The sequence below is a fragment of the Balaenoptera musculus genome, chromosome 12 (genome assembly GCF_009873245.2).
Source record: "Balaenoptera musculus isolate JJ_BM4_2016_0621 chromosome 12, mBalMus1.pri.v3, whole genome shotgun sequence".
NCBI classification, from domain to species: domain Eukaryota; kingdom Metazoa; phylum Chordata; class Mammalia; order Artiodactyla; family Balaenopteridae; genus Balaenoptera; species Balaenoptera musculus.
The window spans coordinates 83,467,067-83,489,725 of NC_045796.1; the positions used below are offsets into that span (position 1 = coordinate 83,467,067).

The following is a 22,659-nucleotide window of genomic DNA, read 5'->3' on the forward strand; positions in this document are numbered from 1 at the left end:
GAAATCAAAAGCTTTGCAGACAAGCAAAAGCTAAGAGAATTCAGCACCACCAAACCAGCTCTACAACAAATGCTAAAGGAACTTCTCTAAGTGGGAAACACAAGAGAAGAAAAGGACCTACAAAGACAAACCCAAAACAATTAAGAAAATGGTCATAGGAACATACATATCGATAATTACCTTAAACGTGAATGGATTAAATGCCCCAACCAAAAGACATAGACTGGCTGAATGGATACAAAAACAAGACCCATATATATGCTGTCTACAAGAGACCCACTTTAGACCTAGGGACACATACAGACTGAAAGTGAGGGGATGGAAAAAGATATTCCATGCAAATGGAAATCAAAAGAAAGCTGGAGTAGCTATACTCATATCAGATAAAATAGACTTTAAAATAAAGAATGTTACAAGAGACAAGGAAGGACACTACATAATGATCCAGGGATCAATCCAAGAAGAAGATATAACAATTATAAATATATATGCACCCAACATAGGAGCACCTCAATACATAAGGCAACTGCTAACAGCTATAAAAGAGGAAATCGACAGTAACACAATAATAGTGGGGGACTTTAACACCTCACTTACACCAATGGACAGATCATCCAAAATGAAAATAAATAAGGAAACAGAAGCTTTAAATGACACAATAGACCAGACAGATTTAATTGATATATATAGGACATTCCATCCAAAAACAGCAGATTACACGTTCTTCTCAAGTGCGCACGGAACATTCTCCAGGATAGATCACATCTTGGGTCACAAATCAAGCCTCAGTAAATTTAAGAAAATTGAAATCATATCAAGCATCTTTTCTGACCACAACGCTATGAGATTAGAAATGAATTACAGGGAAAAAAACGTAAAAAGGACAAACACATGGAGGCTAAACAATACGTTACTAAATAACCAAGAGATCACTGAAGAAATCAAAGAGGAAATCAAAAAATACCTAGAGACAAATGACAATGAAAACACGACGACCCAAAACCTATGGGATGCAGCAAAAGCGGTTCTAAGAGGGAAGTTTATAGCTATACAAGCCTACCTCAAGAAACAAGAAAAATCTCAAGTAAACAATCTAACCTTACACCTAAAGAAACTAGAGAAAGAAGAACAAACAAAACCCAAAGTTAGCAGAAGGAAAGAAATCATAAAGATCAGAGCAGAAATAAATGAAATAGAAACAAAGAAAACAATAGCAAAGATCAATAAAACTAAAAGTTGGTTCTTTGAGAGGATAAACAAAATTGATAAGCCATTAGCCAGACTCATCAAGAAAAAGAGGGAGAGGACTCAAATCAATAAAATCAGAAATGAAAAAGGAGAAGTTACAACAGACACCACAGAAATACAAAGCATCCTAAGAGACTACTACAAGCAACTTTATGCCAATAAAATGGACAACCTGGAAGAAATGGACAAATTCTTAGAAAGGTATAACCTTCCCAGACTGAATCAGGAAGAAACAGAAAATATGAACAGACCAATCACAAGTAATGAAATTGAAACTGTGATTAAAAATCTTCCAACAAACAAAAGTCCAGGACCAGATGGCTTCACAGGTGAATTCTATCAAACATTTAGAGAAGAGCTAACACCCATCCTTCTCAAACTCTTCCAAAAAATTGCAGAGGAAGGAACACTCCCAAACTCATTCTATGAGGCCACCATCACCCTGATACCAAAACCAGACAAAGACACTACAAAAAAAGAAAATTACAGACCAATATCACTGATGAATATAGATGCAAAAATCCTCAACAAAATACTAGCAAACAGAATCCAGCAACACATTAAAAGGATCATACACCACGATCAAGTGGGATTTATCCCAGGGATGCAAGGATTCTTCAATATACGCAAATCAATCAATGTGATACACCATATTAACAAATTGAAGAATAAAAACCATATGATCATCTCAATAGATGCAGAAAAAGCTTTTGACAAAATTCAACACCCATTTCTGATAAAAACTCTCCAGAAAGTGGGCATAGAGGGAACCTACCTCAACATAATAAAGGCCATATATGACAAACCCACAGCAAACATCATTCTCAATGGTGAAAAACTGAAAGCATTTCCTCTAAGATCGGGAACGAGACAAGGATGTCCACTCTCACCACTATTATTCAACATAGTTCTGGAAGTCCTAGCCACGGCAATCAGAGAAGAAAAAGAAATAAAAGGAATACAAATTGGAAAAGAAGAAGTAAAACTGTCACTGTTTGCGGATGACATGATACTATACATAGAGAATCCTAAAACTGCCACCAGAAAACTGCTAGAGCTGATTAATGAATATGGTAAAGTTGCAGGATACAAAATTAATGCACAGAAATCTCTTGCATTCCTATACACTAATGATGAAAAATCTGAAAGAGAAATTATGGAAACACTCCCATTTACCATTGCAACAAAAAGAATAAAATACCTAGGAATAAACCTACCTAGGGAGACGAAAGACCTGTATGCAGAAAACTATAAGACACTGATGAAAGAAATTAAAGATGATACCAACAGATGGAGAGACATACCATGTTCTTGGATTGGAAGAATCAACATTGTGAAAATGAGTATACTACCCAAAGCAATCTACAGATTCAATGCAATCCCTATCAAATTACCAATGGCATTTTTTACGGAGCTAGAACAAATCATCTTAAAATTTGTATGGAGACACAAAAGACCCCGAATAGCCAAAGCAGTCTTGAGGGAAAAAAATGGAGCTGGAGGAATCAGACTCCCAGACTTCAGACTATACTACAAAGCTACAGTAATCAAGACAGTATGGTACTGGCACAAAAACAGAAACATAGATCAATGGAACAAGATAGAAAGCCCAGAGATTAACCCACGCACCTATGGTCAACTAATCTATGACAAAGGAGGCAAAGATATACAATGGAGAAAAGACAGTCTCTTCAATAAGTGGTGCTGGGAAAACTGGACAGCTACATGTAAAAGAATGAAATTAGAATACTCCCTAACACCATACACAAAAATAAACTCAAAATGGATTAGAGACCTAAATATAAGACTGGACACTATAAAACTCTTAGAGGAAAACATAGGAAGAACACTCTTTGACATAAATCACAGCAAGATCTTTTTTGATCCACCTCCTAGAGTAATGGAAATAAAAACAAAAATAAACAAATGGGACCTAATGAAACTTAAAAGCTTTTGCACAGCAAAGGAAACCATAAACAAGACGAAAAGACAACCCTCAGAATGGGAGAAAATATTTGCAAATGAATCAACGGACAAAGGATTAATCTCCAAAATATATAAACAGCTCATTCAGCTCAATATCAAAGAAACAAACACCCCAATCCAAAAATGGGCAGAAGACCTAAATAGACATTTCTCCAAAGAAGACATACAGATGGCCACGAAGCACATGAAAAGATGCTCAACATCACTAATTATTAGAGAAATGCAAATCAAAACTACAATGAGGTATCACCTCACTCCTGTTAGAATGGGCATCATCAGAAAATCTACAAACAACAAATGCTGGAGAGGGTGTGGAGAAAAGGGAACCCTCTTGCACTGTTGGTGGGAATGTAAATTGATACAGCCACTATGGAGAACAGTATGGAGGTTCCTTAAAAAACTAAAAATAGAATTACCATATGACCCAGCAATCCCACTACTGGGCATATACCCAGAGAAAACCGTAATTCAAAAAGACACATGCACCCGAATGTTCATTGCAGCACTATTTACAATAGCCAGGTCATGGAAGCAACCTAAATGCCCATCAACAGACGAATGGATAAAGAAGAGGTGGTACATATATACAATGGAATATTACTCAGCCATAAAAAGGAACGAAATTGAGTCATTTGTTGAGACATGGATGGATCTAGAGACTGTCATACAGAGTGAAGTAAGTCAGAAAGAGAAAAACAAATATCGTATATTAATGCATGTATGCGGAACCTAGAAAAATGGTACAGATGAGCCAGTTTGCAGGGCAGAAGTTGAGACACAAATGTAGAGAATGGTCATATGGACACCAAGGGGGGAAAACTGCGGTGAGGTGGGGATGGTGGTGTGCTGGATTGGGCAATTGGGATTGACATGTATACACTGATGTGTATGAAACTGATGCCTAATAAGAACCTGCAGTATAAAAAAACAAACAAAACAACTAATACTAAACTTTCATTGGGTTATTTGTATGGAAATATGTTAATATAAATGTTTCAGACATTACATGAAATTTCTAAAAATCTTATATTTGTATTTGTATGGAAATATGTATGGAAATATGTTAATATAAATGTTTCAGACATTACATGAAATTTCTAAAAATCTTATATTTGTATTTGTATGGAAATATGTATGGAAATATGTTAATATAAATGTTTCAGACATTACATGAAATTTCTAAAAATCTTATATGTTCTGGTATAATGTTATAAGTAATAATCCTAGTTATTACTTTAAAATGTATATCTCAGAAATAACTAATTTTCTTGTCAACTGCATTATTATGAACTTTCATCAAATCTTTAACCGTGGTCATTTTTAAGTCTTTTGTCATTTACAGACAGTTCTGGGTGTACTCTGATGATTTTGCAAATATGTTCCTATAAAAGGGTTTCATCTTCAAGAAATTCATGGAAAAGACTCTGACAAGTACAGGTTTCTGGTAACTGACTGTACTGCTGAACTGAATGAATAAGCATTTTCAGAACTCTAATGAAAAACTGATGAACTCATAAAAGTGCTAACAAAAGATCAAGATGAAAAAAAAATTAATTACATGGGACTGAGTGAACTGATGAGGATGAGTATAATTTTTGTGACTTTCTGTCTGAATTTAAAAAAAAAAAAAAAATCCCACAAGGACTCAGAGGCAAAGAATATACAAATCAATTTTCACTGCAAAGTAAAGGAGCTGTTACAGTGGAGGATTACTGGACTGAATGTCAATATTATGACATAGTATGAGTGTGTTTCATGTTTGGTAATTGCAATCATTGTTGCTTTTGTTGTGGTCATCCATGTACAATGCTTGGTGTCAGTCTATTTATGTCTTGTAAAAATAAAATACAGTGTGTGTGTGTGTAAAAAAAAAAAAAAAAAAAAAAAAGAAAAGTGAACCTTGTTTTAAACTGTGTATCTCTACAAGTTAAGCTGGACATCTTTACACATGATTACTAGCCATTCAGGTGTCTTCTTCCAAGAACTGCCCTGTTAACCTTTGCTTGTTTTTCAGTTGGGTTTCATATATATATATATATACACACATATACATATGCATAGTTTTATTGAAGTATAGCTAATTTACAATGTTGTGTTAGTTTCAACTGTACAGTAAAGTGACTCAGTTATGCATATATATAAATTTCCATCATAGGTTATTACAAAATATAGAATATACTTCCCTGTGCTATACAGCAGGACCTGGTTGTTTACCTATTTTATATATAGTAATGTGTATCTGTTCATCCAAAACTCCTAATTTATCCCTCCCGCCCCAGCACCCACCCCCCACTATCCCCTTTGGTACCCATAAAGAAGATGCAGTGTTGTATACACAATGGAATATTACTCAGCCATAGAAAAGAATGAAATAATATCATTAGCAGCAACATGGATGGACCTAGAGATGATCATACTAAGCAAAGTAAGTCAGACAGAGAAAGACAAATACTATATGATATCACTTATATTTGGAATCTAAAACACGATACAAATGAACTTATTTACAAAACAGAAAGACTCACAAACATTGAGCTGAGCTTTAAATCTTTTTCACATTGATTGTGGGAGTGCAGGACTTTATGTATTTTGGCTACTAATCTTTTGTCTGCTTCAAGTGTTTCAAAATGTCTTTCCTGGTTGATAGCTTGTTTTTTACTTGGTTTATGGTATCTTATGCCACAAAAATTTCAACTTTAATATGTCACATATATCAATCTTTTCCTCTACAGTTTCTTCTCTCTGTGGTTGCATCTAGATTTATTTCCATGAGGTAGAAAGGTATTTATTTGGTAAAAATGACTGTAAACATTTTGAAGTTCTTAACAAAATGGTTAAATTATTTTCCAAAATCGTTGAAGAGTTAATACATCTATCATCAATGCAAGTGAATCACTGATTTACTATGTTCTTGTGAGGGTTAAATTTATGTGTCAACTTGGCTAGGCCAGGGCACCCAGATGGTTGGCCAAACACATGTGGATGTCACGGGGAAGGTATTTTTTACATGCGATTAACATTTAAATCAGTAGGTTCTCAGTAAGTTCTCAGTAAGTAGATTATTATCCATAATGTGGGTAGACCTCATCCAGTTACAGGTCTTAAGAAGAAGACGGGCCCCTCCCAAGGAAGAGGAGATTCTCCCAGCAGACGGTCTTCAGTCTCCAGCTGCAACGTCAGCTCTTCCCTAGGTCCCCAGCCTGCCCGCCCACCCTGCAGACTTTGGACCTGACAGCCTCCACCATCACAGTGAACCAGTTCCTTAAAATACATCTTTCTCTATACACACGTCTTATTGGCCTGTGTCTCCCGAGAACTCTGGCTAATGCACTTTTTTACACAAGTTTTATTTTTCATGTAAATAAGAGAGATATATGTCCCAGTGTCATTCAGTTAATGTGAGTTGTCGGGCTTTCTGATTCCAGGCTTCTATTAGGATAATTTTTTTTTTTTTATTTCAAATGTAGTAGTCTCTCCTTCTGATCCTTTTATCACCATATTTGTCTTTGCCTTGACTTGGTTGGCATTTCATTTGGATGGACATCTTATGATACTATGTCCCTATTCATAGTTTTCGTACTTGGAAAGTTTATTTCCACCTATCAAATCTCCTTATATTACTCTGAATTATCTTTTCTTTTCTTTTTTTTTTTTTGCTTTTTAAAATATTGCTCTGAATCATCAAATCATTTGGCATATGCAATCAATTTGCTGGAGTACATTTATGTTTTCTTATTTTCCAGCAATCGAATGGTGGTGTTTAAATAAAATAGTACCTTATGAAACAAAAAACAATTTCTAATTACTTAATTTAAACTGGTTGAATATTGTTTAAGGAGAAATTTGTACATCAATAAAGACAATAATACATTTACTTTCAGATTTAGGAAATGTTTCCAAAAAAGTATTTTAAAAAGTGCCTTCTGTAACATTTAGTATACACAAGAAGGTGTACAACAGAATCATTTCCTGATCTATGTGAACTACTCTACTTGAATTTGATGCTTTCTTTAAAATATAGTTTGAAAAGCATAAGGAACTTTCAGTAAACAATCTCAGGGACTGAAAATGGGAAACTTGCCATTGTTTCAGCTTCCACAGTAACCACACCAGCCTTATTCACATTCTACACCAATAGCCAAATGCCATTCAGGAGACAAAATAATTGCTGATAGCAACAGAAATATTTTTAAATTCCCCTCTTCTTTTTACTCACATCTGTTCGGTGTTTGGATGAATTTTCATCTTGTTTTAGAACATGTGCTTAACTGTGTATTAAGTAGCTGGGATCTGTGTGTGTGAATGAGCTGAGAACAGCTGACACAGAGTGAATCACAGGACTGAAACATAATACGGTCCCAGTGACCCACGATGGTCTTTGCCTTGAGGGATCAAGTGTAAGAGAATTCTTTATTAGTTTTCCAAACATAAACAGTCCACATATTTGTGTGCCTTATCATTTTTGAATCATGATGTTATTCTTAGAAATACATGCGGGCGTTAAAAATAGGTACTTAATTCCTAAGCACAGGGCTTGATTGTATAAGACTGAAAACTGCCTTTTGATTTTACTGTTTACAAGAACCAGATTTCCTAGGTGGGAAGAATGTAACAACTGAGAAATAAGCTGCTTTTCACTGTTGTCTTCATGAAGCAGTAACTATAACTGATGCCCAGAAAATCTTATAGTCCTCATAAAACACAAACATTTAAGAGAAAAGAGCTCCTCCATAATTGTAACCCTAAGCAAATTTCTTTCTCTGAAGGAAAGAAACTTCTCTCTCTGAAAATCAGTTTCTCCTTTAAGGACCCTGGTTGGACTCAGTCTCCCCTAGTCTACTCTCCCAGGGACAATGTCCTTTGCAGCTCTTAGCAGGGACCCCTCCTGAATCACAAGTTCACACCACCAGCCTGGTGTGTGCCAGCATCTGCTGTCTTTCTCCAGCAGAAAAGCTCTTATGAACTTGAGTGAGGGCATTAGACTCTTAAAGCTACAGAGTGCTGAATACTTTTTAAAGAAATTCCCTATAGAGCGTGTCATTTCACAAGGATAGATTCAATTATTTTGTCTTTTCTTTCTTTCTTTTTTTTTTTTTTCAGATAAAAAATTGAAGCCAAGGCTGGTTTCTCAACCACAGGTCTCACAGCTGTGGGTTGTCCTTGGTTCCACTTTCCTTCACCCTCCAAACCCAACCCATAAGCAAGTCTTGCCAGCCTGCCTTCAGAATGTACCCCAAACCCATCCACTTCCGCCACTACCACCCTAGTTCAAGTAGCAACTCTCTCCAGCACAACTGCATCAGCCTCTAATTGGGTGCATCCTCACCTTGTGACCACCCAGTGTCCACACAGCAGCCAGAGATCTTTCTAAAGAGTGAGTCAGATCCCCGGTCTCCTCCGTTTACAAATCTTCCAGGGCTTCCCATGACCTTCAAGGTTTTTGGTGACTTGGCCCTGCCTGTCTCTCTTACTTCATCTTCCTCAACCTTCTCCCTAATTCATGGGACTCTAGCCAAATTGGCTTTCCTTCTGTGCTTCAAACGTGCTAGTTTTTTCCTGGCTCAGGGTCTTTGCTCCTACTGCGGCTTGTTTGGGGGTTTCTCTCCCTGCCCCAGACCTCTCCATGGTGGCGTCTTCATGAACAGTTATGTCTCAGCTCAAGTAAGACAAAAGCAAAGCAGCTCTTCCACCATCCCTCTATCAGACCGTCCTATTTATCTCTCCCAACACTATACTTGAAATTATTCAATTCATTCATGTATGTGTTTCTCTGATCTCTCCCTCTATGTGTTACCGATTGCTGCATGATAAATGACCCCAAACTTAGCACCTTTAAAACAGTGACAAACATTTATTATCTCACACCATTTTTGTGAGTTAGGAATTGGGGGATGCCTTCACTGGGTTGTTCCAAGTCTCACGTGAGGTTGCAGTTGTTGGATGTCAGCCAGGCTTCAGTCCTCTGAAGGCCTGACTCAGGCTAGAAAACCTGATTTCAAGGCAGCTGATACACATGACCGGCAAGTTTTTGCTGGCTACCAGGTGGCGGTCCCAGTTCCTGTATGGATTTCTCCCTAGGGCTGCTGGGGTGTCCATACAGTATGGCAGCTGGGCTGTCTAAAGGCAAATGATCCAAGAGAGAGCGAGACAGAAACCACAGTGCATCTTAGGACCTAGACTGAGAGGTAACACACAGTGGTCCGGCAATATCCTATGATTACACAGGTCACCCCTATCCCGTGTGAGAACTGGACAAGGGCATGAATACCAGGAGGCAAAAGTCACTGGGGGCTCATCTGGAGAACGGCTGCCACAACTTGGATGTCACGGACTCTGTCCTGTTCAACAGCATCCCTGTGACTAGGAAAGCACCTGATACCCAACGAATGTCTGATTAGCAGTAGACAAACTGGGGAGCGCAGACTTGGGTCTCAGTTTCTGAGTTTGGGCCCATGTACGTGTGTGTGTAAAAAAAAAATTCCTAACTGGAAGATAAGGTACTTGTTTCCTTCCAACTCTGTCCCTACTTGGTCATGTGACCTTGGATACATCACCTAACCTCCATCATCTTTAACAGCTTTATCTATGAAATAGAAATAATATCTATGCTGACACAGTCACGTATTTGTTGTAAACGGTAGGTAATAGAAACAATTCAGCTGGAGTCCAGGAAACCGGCTCTAGATTCAACTCTTGTGGTTTTTAAATTATGTTACATTGGTCCCAACCTCCATTCCCTCTGTGATAGAACAAATAGGTTAAATTACATCATCTATAATGGTCTCCCAACCCTCAGATTCTACTGTTTTTATGGCTAAAGCCACAATGGCATGTTAATTTGGAGGCACTTTAAGAACAAGTATTGTGTGGGTTAGCTAAGGAACATTATTATTATTGCCAAAAAAGCCAAAGTATAAACATGCTGTCTCTGAAGAAGTTCTTCTGATGGAGGAGGTAGGGCTGGCCGGCATGGGAATGGCACACACGGTTAGAAAGGGCCCGGGGACAGTTGGAGGTGGGATTGGCCATTACTCGTAAACCTGACTTCAATTCTGCAGCTGCTATCACTACTCAGGCCCCGGTTCAGCTGCTAAAACCTTGCCTTTGGCCTCTGTGGTCCCTGACTTGAGGGTCCGGAGGGTTCAAGAAAGTGTGAGGAAAGCTTTTGCACCAGAGCCCGAGAGGGCACCCTTGTACCTTTCTCGAAATGAAGGGGAAAGAGGCATAACTACAGGTCAGCCTTGATACACAGTATTGTGTGTCCTATAAATGCACACTTTTATTCAGAAATTCCCTGCATATACTCGCAAATGTCCGCCAAGAACAAACTTGCCCCTTAAAATTGTAAGGCATTTTCTAGCAGCCACCAAATCACTAAATGCTAAGACTCCTAGGCCACAGGATTTCATGAAAGTCCTCACTGCTTTTGCTTTTAAATCGTTGACCAGAAGTCAGCGGGAAGCGAGGCAGTAACACCGACCATATTTGCACTGCAATCATGTTTGTTTCCTCAATACCATTTTGAAAACTAAGACTTGTAGGTTTTATTAAAGAGAACAATTTGTTGATTTGGCATGGAGATACATTTAACTTTTTGATCTGTCACTGATTGCTTTTCTTACCAAAAACAGTTTCAATTTGGAGCATTCATAACCCGTTCAATCCTCATAGTAGACAATACAATTACCAGCCTGTGTGTTTGTGTGTGTGTGTGTGGGCTTGTATGTATGCATGTGTATATACACATTGGTTTTGGTTTATATTGTGACAGAAACAGAAATGCCTGAAGGAATTTTAATGTTTGTATCTTATAAGAATACCCCATTTCCCATGCTTCTAAGAACTCAGAAACGTCTTTCGTTTGTGTTTAGAATAAAATCTGGGATGTAAAATTCTGAAGGCTGTTGTAACTGATATAGCTGAACAAACATCTGTAGGGCAAGACCAAGTGTCATTGATTTGGTTGCAGAACTGAATCATTTAAAGTCAAGTATGAAGGTCTTAGCGGCTTATTTGCCAGCATTCTTACCAGCTAGTCAGTTTGTAATAAGCTTAACACGTCCAAGCACATTAGCACAGCTCTGAGCCTAGGACCCGAAAGAAAACATTGGGATTCAAAGCCGTACGAAACAATGCTACCAATTGCACCGCATTACATGGCCTAAGTGTTTGATGCTTAATCCCTCAAAGCCACCTTGAACCACACACTGCAGCCAACAAGAGTGTAGAATGAAAAAAATCCGAGGGATTAAGGAGTCATTGCCATGAGAGGGAAACACATTTTCTCAGCTGTTCTGGTTTCAGTGAAGAAGGATTTTCCCTAAACCCTCCGGCCCTCTTCCCTTTCCTTTACTCCCTTTTCCCCCCGGGGGGGGAAGGAGAGTAATTTATCAGGTTGGGAATTTAAAATAAATTTGGCATGCAGAGCTCAGTCCCACAGACTATGGGAGAGAGGTCCCTTGATCCTTCCATCCTACCTGGCGGGCCTCACACCTGGGAGACCCTCCTGGCTCCAGCATTGCAAAGAGGGTGGGTAAGTCTCTCTGAGGGGCAGTTCATGGGACCATTTTTCTCTCATAAAGTACAACCTTTAACTTCGCCAATATTTGGGGTTTCCACCTGTCAATCTTTACCTTCCTTCCCAAGATCCCAACAATTTCTAACAAACCACTGAATAACCTAATGAACAGAAATGTCCTGGCAAGTTTCCACGCACTTTCACATCCCTTACACCAAGCCCATACTTGCCACTGTGTACCAGGTTTGAAATGTACGTGCTACAAAAGTACTTAAGGTTAAGACCAAAAAATGACCCTGACACCACATTAAGTGGAAGGAGTAATGGAAAAGTTTTTATATTTTAAACATTGCAATAAGTTCTATGGAGGTCAATTTTTGTGCATATTCATGAGTATTTCTACTGGCTTTTTTTTAATTTGTATTTTTATTTATTTTTTTAACCTTAACGTCTAAATTTTTACCTATTGGCTTTTATAAAAGATTTTTTATGTTTTAATTAGCTCTCTCCCTATCAACCACGGTAACTTTGCTATAAAATATTTAGCTCTTTTCTATAATTACTTGATTTTAGGCTATTAAATGGAACCTTAGAAAAGAGGAGATAACTGTATTTAACCCAAGAACCAATTCAGGGGGAAAAAGTATCTATAGACAGCCAAATGCTTGTTTTATGATCAGCGAAGGCATTATCAGAGCTATGCATGATTTGTTTTATCCAGTCTCCACGGAGTGAGGGAGCCTGTCAGTTTTCCTTCCCCGTCTGTGCTTCTTTCACTTCTTCGCCCCTCGCTTTGAAATCATGGTCAGAAGTTCCACTTCCCCAGTGACGGCCACTGTCGGCCACTCCCCACGCCATGCATTGGGCAGAAGTCAGCCCAGGTTACTCACATCTCTGAGAGTTTCCTCAATTCAAGCACACACGCAAGTCCGCAAGAATGCCACAGTGTGACCGGGATCCTTCTGTCTTCTGTCCCTGTGATTAGACTGCTACCTTCACCTTGAAGCTCGGAGAATCCCATACACCTCATTGAGGGTGGATACTCCTGGTATGATCTTGAAACTACAGAAATCCCTTATTTTCTGCTACAGAAAAATGTTATGTCACTAGCCATTTAAGCGTTTCTATGAAGGTCCAAATTTATTAATAAGTTTGCATTTTTAGCCTATACTCTGTCCACAGGCTAGTTAGAAGTGTGCAATCTTTTTTGGTACCTATACGTATTGAATCCCTCTGTGTGTGTGTGTGTGTGTGTGTGTGTGTGTAAGGATGCTCTAATTCATGCTTAGCTTAAATTCCTATATCAGAGACTGTTCAGTTTCTCCCATAACCCACCTGGGCGTCTGCTCCCCTCATCACCCACCTGAGCGTCGGCTCCCTCCTTCACCCACCTGGGCGTCTAAATGTACTTTCTCAGGCTTTACTTGAGAATCACGAGACATCATTTACTTTCAAAGCACTCCTGGTTTTGAGATCCTCAGATAACAACAGCTCTCTTGTCCTACGTTTTCAGGATATAACAAGGAAGGGCGATCTACTACTTTGTTAAATAGGCTTCCTCTGAAACTACTTGAGGATTCTGAAATTACAGCAGAGGAAAGCCTTATCATGACTTGCTTCACAGGGGAATGAGCCGGATGTGGCAGGACCCAGCATGAACGGAACGGAGGGGAAATGGACAAATGAAAGACTCTCTCTGGATTCAGCAGGGAAAGTCGAAAGGAGGTGATGGAGACCCTTTGTCAGCATTAAACGACTTTTAATTTACTTAGACTCTAAGGAAAAACACGAAAGCAGTTGTCCATTTGGTTCACCATGCTAAGATTTTCATTTCCTTCATGATTATTATTTGTTATGAAAGAAGTATTAAAACAACATTATAGGAATTCCTAAACATGAAGAACCCTGTTTCCCATTATCTGCACATACTGGCACTCCATCCGTTCTCTTCCACCCTCAGACCAGATCCAGTGCCCGTTTAAAGCTCTCTGCATTTGCTTTCACAGATTTAGCCCAGCAGAGCTTAGATGCTTTACCCTCTATTGTAGCCTGGCATCTAGTGTAGAGTATGGCACATAGTAGGTATTCACTACATGTTTTTGAATAAAAAATGGATGAATGAATAAATATTCCTCTTAATTATTCATCCTTGAAACCCACACGTCTTCCTGTCTCCCCAGTTTACAGCTACAAACGACAGCATTTAAACCATTAAACTGATTTTCGTTCTCTCTAAACCTCCACCTGCTCATGCAGGAGATCCCGGGCCCTAAAAATTTCCCCCTAAATATTTAGATTCCCAAGATTGTCCCTGGGCCATGCTGGTCCAAAGGGCAGTTCTCCGTCGATCATACCAGCCCCAAGGCTTTTAATGCCACCCTGATGGAGAGCAATAGCCTTCTCCGCCCTCTCCCGCCTCCCCTCTTTGCCCACAACAAGACCACTCGGGCTCTGCAAAGCACAGAGGTCAAGGGGCACACGGCCCACCTCCTCCCCACTGTAAACTCGCGCTGGCAGAGACCAGTCAACTGATGAGGCAAACAGTAAGAGCCAATCAGTGCAAACAGATTCTAAAAGGCAAGTGGTGTCTTCTTCCCCTGCAGCTTTTACACCTCTGTGTTTAGGAAATCAGTTCACCCAGCGGGCTGGTCTTGAGAGGGACATGACATGTTGGAGGTTTTTATTGTCCTTTTTTCCTATCGCTGTAGTTAACCATAAAGTGTGGGATTTTCTTTTTCGGTCCCTTCTTATCTCCGGAAGATCCCGTAGCTTCCTGGTCCCTTTCAGATATTAGAAGAGTATCATTCAATCCTTCTCATTTTAAGTTCTGCTCTCGTATTTTCCCTTCCCCGAAGTTCAGCCTTGACCTTTAACCTGTGTGATCTCCGGTTCCTAAGAGGCATGGTCCGCCCTTTTCCTCGTCCCATCCTCTTCCTATGAGCTGTCACGTAGGAAGAAGAAACAGGAAAGTGGTAGGTGTCTGGCACAGCTGGTTGCCTGTTGATGGGAGAAGATAACCGTCCAATGGACTCCTTGGGGTCCCCACCAATATGATGGCCTCTGAGTAGAGGTTGTGTGTGATTTTTCAGGGGCTCTCTTCAGCTTCTCCTTGACTGAGGATCCCTTCAGGGAGGGGCAACCACGCCCAAGGACCGCTGTCTCCAATCACCTCTCGGAGCGGGGCACCCTCTCCCCGAGATGCCTCTCAGGGGCATCCTCTCATCCTCTTCAAACTGCTGCCTGAAGACCTGCGTATCTTCTCTGACTATACGCACATCCTTGCAGAGCCTCAGGGTCCTTTGTGGGTCCTCTGATGGATCGGGAGCCTGTCTCCATTTTCTTCCCGCGTATCCAAAACCAGGGTTGCCACACGCTGCGTGATTCAGCTGCTCTGGTGGGACTTTTGCCTGATGAAACCACAGGTGAGAAGTAGCCCTAGTCTCCATGCTCACATCTGGCCCCCTAACTTTGGAGAACACACATCAACATCTCCTAAGATCCCCCTCACCTTCTGTCCCAGGGGTCATGCCAGGATGGCGCTGGCAGATTTGCAGCTCAATAAGCGTTTAGACGAGAATGAGGTGCCTGGGGTCCCCTTCTTGCAGTTCAACCTCTGTCCCTCTGCCCTTCTTGAAAGGAGAACTCGCTGTCTGTGAAAATGCTGCTTCCTCTCTCATGTCTCTGGGAGACCATGACGCAGAGGGAGACACAGGCATGTAGGTGGGATTTATGGGACTCGATCTGACCCCTTTCCACCGACCTCAGTGGAAAGACAGTGGAGGTCATGTGTCACCTCCAGGTCTCGGCTCGCAGACTTACTAGAGAATGGACTTGAGGACACGGGGAGGGGGAAGGGTAAGCTGGGACAAAGTGAGAGAGTGGTATGGACATATATACACTACCAAATGTAAAACTGATAGCTAGTGGGAAGCAGCCTCATAGCACAGGGAGATCAGCTCGGTGCTTTGTGACCACCTACAGGGGTGGGATAGGGAGGGTGGGAGGGAGACGCAAGAGGGAGGGGATATGGGGACATATGTATATGTATAACTGATTCACTTTGTTATAAAGCAGAAACTAACACACCATTGTAAAGCAATTATACTCCAATAAAGATGTTAAAAAAAAAAAAGATGCTGGTGGCTTCTTGCTTTCTCTTCCTCATTCTGTCAGTTCAATGCAGAGGACTGTTATGCCCGGAGAGATGGTCAGAGCACAGCATGCAAGGATCTTTGGCTCCTAAACATCTGCACAGAGGAAAGCCACCCTCCAACCAACAGCACTCACATAGATTTCGTGTGTGATGCCGACCCCACATCCTGTTACAGTACCCCAAACCACCCAGCCTAACATCGAATGTGTCTGTGGGAGAAGGCAAAGAATTTTGAGGTGTTCACTGGAGCTGACACGGCCAGTTCTGCCACCTGTAAATGAGGTCTAGCGATACCTTGATCCCATTGTTGAGGATTTTGTTTGTAATATGGACCACGAGCTGGCTTCCTTTTACTCAGCTTTGAGCCCTAATCTTCATCATCATCGTGGTCATTATCACCATCCTCATAGCTCAACTTTATGGGCCAGAAACTGTGCTGATTCTCTTATAGGTATTAGCTCATTTAATCCTCACAGCAACCACATTTCACAGATGAAGAAATTAAAGCACAAAGTTTATGGAATCCACTACAGGTTATATACCAGGAGATGAGGCAACCAGGATGCAAACCCAGGCTCTCTTGCTCTAAAGCCCAAGGTTTTAATAAATGAAGTACGCAGCCTCCAATTTCAAAGTGCTGTCCCTGGTTCCAGGACATTGAAAAGACTCTATTCAACATCTTCTTCTATGCACATTTTATGTGGTTATATGACTCCTGTTTCCCCAGACCTCACGGAGAGAATATACTCCCTGAAGATGCAGTGGAGAGATGAATTTTGTCCCATTTAGTTCAGGGGCCACGTGCTTCCCAATGGCCATCATACTCCTCTCTCTCCGCTAATCCCATCTGCGCTGGCCACAGCTGGAGTCCCTGTGATGGGTGTGATTCTGGCCTCACTTCCACACAAACCATTGCTGTTCTGAATAGGAAAAATGGTCCTCCTCCTGACATCATTAAAACTCGCAACACAGAACAGGAAATTTTTACCTTCTTTATATCACACCCCTACACACACACACACACACACACATTGTTTGGCTCATTCTTTGACTCATTTTAGTTTTCAGTTTTACTCCAAATTTGGCACAAGTGCTTGGGAATGGGAGAAAAAAGCTATACAAGAAGTTGTGTTTGAAGAAAACACCAAATGGTAGTTCTTAAATATTGTGCTCAAAATAGAGCCCACCATCACCCCAGCCCTTGCCCTCCTACCCCCATACCCTCCTTCTCAAATTTTCATCAGGGTCTCTACACAAAGCTTGTGTATCATGACTCCCATGTTTGTCTGGTAAACTTCCCAATGGCAACTGCAACCCCTCCACCCCCCCTTCTCCATATTTAGTGTGAGGCTCGGGGATTGGGATCAACCATGAAGACCTTGTGTTCAACTACTTCCTCTCTGGGAAAGCTGTTCAAGTTCTCGTGGAAATGAAGTCCTCAGCGGCACCCACCTTTGAAAGTCCATCCAAACATGAAGAATATTCATTAATCAACCTTAATTCAGAACAGCTATACCACTGAATTCCCTACTCAGGGGCCATGGGTGGGATTTTTAACCTTAAAGGAAACACCATGTTCTGCTCTTTCTTGTAGCATTATTTCATGCTAATCTTCTATGCTCCAACCTTGTCTTTCTAGTTTTTATTTTAATAGTTGCATGAGATTACATTACACAAATAAAAAAATAATTTATATAACTATTCTTTAGTTGATGAACATTTAGGATTTATTTATGTCCAGCTTCAGCTTATTTTCACTAAGGAAAAATTACTACCATGGTATCTTCATAAAGACAAATTATTGAAATATAATTAATCCTAGCTCTCTAGAAAAAAAAAAACTATCTCTATGAAGTAATGATTTCCTGCAGGATCTCAGAGTAACAGCTAACAGCTTCCAGGCACTATCACCAAGTCTGTAAAACTAGGTGTGCTGGTTAAAAGTTACCTACTTGTTAATAATGAACTTATTAACAAGAATTTTCCAAGCTTTGTTCACTTGGAAATTCAGGACCCATGAAAAATCCAAGTGTGGAAATTGCTTAATAATCCAAGTATTCATAGAATTTCACAATGGTTTTTGATGTTGGATTATTAACCTTGACTTTGAGAGAGAGAAGTTCTGATGATGGCTTTCCCGCTCTACTGCTATCACCACCTAAGGGTGTTGACCTTTTCCCCTACCCCACTGCTGAGGTTTTGGTGTTGAATGACCAGGTAAGGCATTCAAAGGCACAAGGCCCCTGGGTCCAAGGCTGGAGCCTGAAAGGAGAAGCTGAATCGTCCATGGATCACAGTTTGGGAACGGTGCTCCATGGGTCCAAGAGTGACAGTGCGGAAAGCAAGGCTGAGGACCACGCCCCAGGAGAGAGAGGGAGAAAGCAGAAGAACGTGGAACCATGAAACGGGGTAAGAATTCCAAAGAATGGGGCGCTAGTCAGGACAGGACATTCAGAACCGGTATGAGAAGTTGATTGATTGATTGCATTTTATCGGTGACTTTTTTTTTTTTTAATTTATTTTTGGCTGTGTTGGGTCTTCGTTTCTGTGCGAGGGCTTTCTCTAGTTGCGGCGAGCGGGGGCCACTCTTCATCGCGGTGCGCGGGCCTCTCACTATCGCGGCCTCTCTTGTTGCGGAGCACAGGCTCCAGACGCGCAGGCTCAGTAGTTGTGGCTCACGGGCCCAGTTGCTCCGCGGCATGTGGGATCTTCCCAGACCAGGGCTCGAACCCGTGTCCCCTGAATTGGCAGGCAGATTCTCAACCACTGCGCCACCAGGGCAGCCCCTCGGTGACTATTTTTATTAAACTCCACTATGTAAGAGAAGCCTGGGGAGAGCTGTCTGGGGGCCCCATCAGGTGTCCCTACGCTGAGGCAAGCAGGCCCGGCAGCTGAGGCTTCTAGAGCAGAGACTCCTAGAAGCACATGGGCTTTTGGTTTCCCTCTGCTAGAGACGCTGCCTGGCAGCCTCAGGTTCCCAGTTTTTGTCCAGATGAGTTTGTTCCATCCACGCTCTCAGACAGAAGTCTGGGTCTCCGGGCCAGGCCGCTTTGAAGTGAGGCCCCCGAGTGGCTTCGGAACAGATCCTTTACCTCCGCTGAACTGACGGTCCATTGCTGTGAAGTCACCTCTGCCTCCGCCCGCAGCTGGGTCTTTTCCTGCCACACTTTATTAGGAAGGTGAAACAGACTCTATGTACAGGACACATCGGTGTCGGGGGTGAGGGGCTCGCTGGAGTTTCTACAAGGAGGCCCACGGCTGGAAGAAGGGCTCCTGTCCATCTGGTGCCTGGAGAAGGGCCAGGTGCAGCCCCCTACTCAATTCCTTCTTGCTTGTCTTTGATGGCCAGCCGGGCGCGCTCTTCCAGCAGGGCGAGCTGACGGAGGAGATCTGCGACGGCATGGGTGAAGGCTGGCATCCAGTGTGGTCAGCTCACGGATGAGGGTCTTGTGCTGCAAGGCATGGGGGACTTTGTAGTCAGCAAACAGCACCTGGGGGGCCTTCAGCAGCTGCGATCTGATGATGTTTCCTAGCGCGTGGTCTTCCTTGTTGGAGGTGAACAAACAGGCATCGGGTGCCTTGATCTTCTTCTCGCCCTCGAAGAGCGAGAACAACTCGAAGGCGGGAGAGGCGTTCATCTCAGCATCGCAGCAGCCTCAGAAGCCGCAGCTGCCGCCGCCGCCACGAGAACTAGACTTGAAGTGGGCGCAGCATCTCAATCAGGACCGTGGCCTGGCGCTCGGTTAACAAGTGTAATTACAGGTGAGCGCTGATCTATTTACGTAACAACCTGAAAGTGATACGAGATCTCCAGAGTACTTCCAAATGATCCAAAATAGTTCATCCAATCGAGGATGCTAGTTTGTGTAAGATGTGTCTGAACGCTTTAAAGGAAATTTTAATATGAGCAAAATGTAAGAGTTAAATATAAAAACAAAAACAAAAGAATATGCAGAGGACTCTTTGTACAGTTTTGGTCAAGGGAGAGACCTTAAGATAGGTAGAAGACTTAGAAAGAAACGCAGTTATATTTAACTGCCTTTGAATATATATATTTTATATATACATATATATATATGTATGTAAAACATATATAACATAAATATGTATATGTATGTATAAAACATAAATGTAAATATGTTTTATAAATATGTATATGTATGTATAAAACATAAATGTAAATATGTTATATATGTAAAACATATAACATAAATATGTATATGTATGTATAAAACATATATATGTATGTAAAACATATATATGTTTTACATATATATATATTTTATAATATAGAGAGAATGTATATATACATTCTCTCTATATTATATAGAGGGACTATATATGTTCTATACTCCCTAAAGAACACTATCTGTATTGTTGTTTTAGTTGGGTTGGGCTAGACCACAAGGACCAGATACTGACCCGCAAATCTCAGTAGTGTAACCCAGTAAAGGCTTCCTTTTCATTCTCATCAGTCTGATGCCATCGGGAAGCTTCCCCCGCCTGTACCATCAGCAGCACCAGACTCCCCGGCCACTGCAGCAGGGAAGAGATGAGGCCGTGGGCAGCCTCGGCCCAAAGCCAGCCCTGTGCCTTCTGCCAGAGTGAGTGGTCGTCTAGGCAAACTGAAGGCTACTGCGTAAGGCAAATTACCCAGCTGGTTAATAGCAATTCTCATTTTCTAAAACACATAAGGGCATATAACTTTATTTTGCTTTTCTTTTCTTCTTCATTTTATTGAAGTAGAGTTGATTTACAATGTCAAGTTAGTTTCAGGTGTACAGCACAGCGATTCAGTTATATATGTTCACAAATATATGTACACACACATACATATGTATATATTCTTTTTCAGATTCTTATCCCTTATAGGCTATTACAAAATATTGAGTATAGTTCCCTGTGCTATACAGTAAGTCCTTGTTATTTATCTATTTTATATATGTAGTAGTGTGTATGTGTTAATCCCAACCTCTCAATTTATCCCTCCCCCCTTCCCCTTTGGTAACCATAAGTTTGTTTGCTATATCTGCGGGTCTGTTTCTATTTTTATATAAGTTCACTTGTATCATTTTTGTGTGTGTGTGGATTCCACATATAAGTGATATCACGTGATATTTGTCTTTCTCTGTAAGGACATATAACATTAATAGTGAATACAATTTCACTCTACCCTACACACAGTTCTGAAAGATACTTTGCTAAAATGTTTTAAGCCCAGACAGCTAGCATTAATGTTATTAGTAAGTATTATTCACCAGAAATTGCTTGAAGTCTATTATATTTATTCAATCAGTTCACACCCCCAGCAGGTGGGTAGCCAGCATACTTCACTATAGTTGGATGATGTTACTTGTTTGTTTGTTTGGCTTATGTGATGAGATAAAATTTTCATCTGATTTTTGTGTAGTTGGCACTTCTGATTCACTAGTGAGGAAGAAAATCTTTATAGTTTATTTTCTTTGTTTTTTTTTTCATTTATAACTTGCTTTTTCTTTTAGCAGTCATTCGTATATTAGGAAGAGCAACTTGTTATGTCTTCTGATAGTATTCTAATTGCATATATTTTTCCCAGTTCACTGTTTTGCATAAGATATGTATTAAATACATACATACATGCACATATATGTGTGTGTATATATATATATATATATATATATATATATATATTTGTATTTCTATAGAGAGACAGGTTAAATATAACTGTGTTTTCTAAGTTTCCTACCTACTACCTTAAAATCTTCCCCTTGACCAAAACTTTACAGATATTCTTCTACATATTTTTTATCTTTTTTTTTTTAGTTTTTATATGTTATTCATATTAAAATTTCCTGTAAAGACAGAGTCAAGGAGGAACCTCTAGAAGGCAGTCACCCTTTTAATTTCCAGGATTTTCACCCACATCTTCATGTCACTCCTTGCCCCCAGGTCATTTCTTTCTAATCAAAATACATCTTCTAAGTGTTTCCATTAGTATATTTGGAAATAGCAAACCACTTTTCTCTTATAATAGTCCAGAGAAATTTTTCTTGACTTTCCTCAAATAAATTAAAAAATTTTAGTTCAACAAGCACTTACTGTCTACTGTTGTCTTCTCTGTGTCCAGTGTTGAGGAAACATTGCCAGAGACATAAAAAGGGGTTTATGTGACGCAATGATTTCCTGCAGGCCCTTCCAAACTCATCAGATGAGATGTGACACCTGAAACCAAGACTCCACAGAGTTTACAGAGTTAAGCTTTACATTAAGGGGCCAATTTTTCATCCTCTAATCATCATTTGGAATTCGGTGGTGGGAAGGGTAATGGCAAAAGAATGTCGTATGGGGGAAGGGATTGTCTTTTCTGTCCTCTTGCAGGAAAAATAAAATAAAATCTAATTTTCACTTCCTTTTTTTTTCAGTCTGTATGTGGTTTAGAGGAAGGAAGTGTGTAGGGGCGAAATCAGTTTCCTAAAGTTTTTAGAACCAAAACACTTAGGAGACTGGCTTTTTCTTTTGCTAAAACAACAACTGCAAACGGATATTTATATAAAGAGTTCGGTCAAACCTAACAACTTAAGAGTTTATTTTTAGATTTCTGCTTGGCCAAGGGGGAAACATGATAAATGAACCTTATGTTCTTAAATGGGCAAGCAGTTGAACTCAAAATATTTGAGCAATCTGACAGAAGTCACCAAAGAACACAGCTTCCTTAGGCATTGTTAGAAATCCCCAGACAATGACCCTATTACCACTGCTTTCTTTTTCTTCCTTT

The 22,659-nt window shown here is 40.5% G+C and overlaps 1 pseudogene; it reads right to left on the minus strand.

Annotated features, from left to right (window-relative positions):
* Positions 1–19,218: 19,218 nt before the first annotated feature.
* LOC118905388 lies at positions 19,219–19,543 on the minus strand (annotated as a pseudogene).
* Between the last annotated feature and the right edge of the window lie 3,116 nt (positions 19,544–22,659).